This window comes from Nannospalax galili, unplaced genomic scaffold (genome assembly GCF_000622305.1).
Source record: "Nannospalax galili isolate Female #2095 unplaced genomic scaffold, S.galili_v1.0 scaffold728, whole genome shotgun sequence".
Taxonomy (NCBI): domain Eukaryota; kingdom Metazoa; phylum Chordata; class Mammalia; order Rodentia; family Spalacidae; genus Nannospalax; species Nannospalax galili.
The window spans coordinates 837,736-839,741 of NW_008358642.1; the positions used below are offsets into that span (position 1 = coordinate 837,736).

The 2,006-nt window shown below is 49.1% G+C and overlaps 1 pseudogene; it reads left to right on the top strand.

Annotated features, from left to right (window-relative positions):
• Positions 1-306: 306 nt before the first annotated feature.
• Positions 307-2,006, top strand: part of LOC103724816 — an 8,723-nt pseudogene continuing 7,023 nt past the window's right edge.

The following is a 2,006-nucleotide window of genomic DNA, read 5'->3' on the forward strand; positions in this document are numbered from 1 at the left end:
TTGGCAGGAGACCCGATCCAGGTCAGGGTCTTCACAGCTGGCCTGAGAAGAACATGCAACACCTGGCGCCCAAACAGGGACCCCTGCCCACGGTATTGGTGACACACAGAACCTCGGTTTGTTTGGTAAGTAGGCCCATTGATTTGTCTGTTTCTTCGGCTGCTTGAGGGTGAGCGAGTAGCCCCCTTCTCTGTCCCCTCCACCTTGTCTGTCATCTTTATTGTTGGACTAGTTTGTTAGATCTGGGAGTAACCCTCTGCCACGTGGTCCCGAAGCCCACATCGGCACCTCCCCCCCCCTCGGCTCATGCCGGTGAGTTCACATAAGGGCTGATACACCCCGATCTCAGAGCCCAGGCTTCAGGTCACCCTGTTGCCTGTTCTGAAGACACCATGTGAGCATATGACTGGAGGTGTCATGGCCTCCAGAAGTCCCTCACTGAGCACAAGATATTTGGATCCAATAAACCTTTACATGTCAGGACAGTTTACATCCAAGTGGCTCACAGTGCTTCTTTGCTTCCTTTGTGCCCTTGGTACAAAGACACCCTTGGTAGTCACCCTTTTCTTCTACTTTTGTGGTGAATTCCCCTTTGTAAGACCCTCCCACAATGGGAAATTTACCACCACAATGCAGGGACCCACAAATGGCAGCACTCAAGGTGCTCCTTAAAACCAGAGGGTTGAAAGTAAAACCAAAATATATCGAACACTTTTTGGATGAAGCCACTAATTTGGCTCCGTGGGTCTCCCCTGAAAACATGTGGGACCCTGATACATGGATGTGGGTCCTCCACCTGGCCCAAAAAAGGGAGGTTGGGTCAGGGATCACTCCACCCACATTGTTCATATTGATTCTCCTAGCCGTCATTGCTAGCCTTAAATCCTCCTCTCCTGAGGAAGTCATCTTGGCCCACAACAAACACTGCTGGGACCAATCTGGTGTAGATCTGGCTACTACCTTGACCCTGGAACTCCCAGACCCTGAGGTGGACACCACCTCTGCTCCCACTTCCAATAAGGAAGGAGCTCCTTTGCCTATATCTCAGGATATTCTCCTAGAGCTACCATGTGCTGAAATTCCCCCACCCCAATATCTGTGGAAGGAATTACTCTCTCTCCCCACAGTAACCATCCTGCCCCTTCCCCTGCTACCATTAACCAGAAATGCGGACAAAGGCGGGTGAGGGTTTAAGGAAGGCAGCATAGGAGGGAGGGGCCCACAAGAGGGGAAATGAGGCAGATATTATGGACTCTCCCAATCCTCAACCACTTCCCACTAATGACCCTGTTCCTAGATGGAACTGCCATAAAGAGCCTAGTTGACACAGGGGCTGATGTCACCATTATATCAGAAGCTGAATCCCTTAAATTCCATCATTGAAAATACCATCCAGGCCGACTAATAAAAGGAGTTGGAGGCACACAGGTACCAAACTGGTCACACGTCCAGTATACTAGAAGGACTTGGATGAGAACCAGGGCACAGTTACCCCCATAGTAGTGGACGTTATGGGGCCAAAATGTCTTACAGGACATGAACACAGTCTTTACCACAGATGGCAGCACCTTTTATGATGATATCATGCTCCAAGATAACTTTGAACTATCAGGGAAAGGAAAACACCTTGCCCAACACCCCCAATCCTAACGGCCACTGCCCGTCCAAGATCGACTCCAATCTTGGCCCCTGAGCCGATCCCCATCACCTGGCTCTCTAATGATGCCATTTGGGTGGACTGGTGGCTTATAATAGAACCTAAATTATCTGCCCTCAAAAATTTGGTAGCTGAACAATTACGGCTTGGACACATCGACCCCTCTCTCAGTAAACATAATACCCTAATATTTGTTATTAAAAAGAAATCGGGGAAATACAGACTCCTCCAAGATCTTAGAACAGTCAATGCCCAGATGGAAAAGATGGGCTAGCTACAAGTGGGCTTACCACACCCTACAGCTATCCCCCATCCCATCATATCATAGTACTTGATATCTAAGATTGTT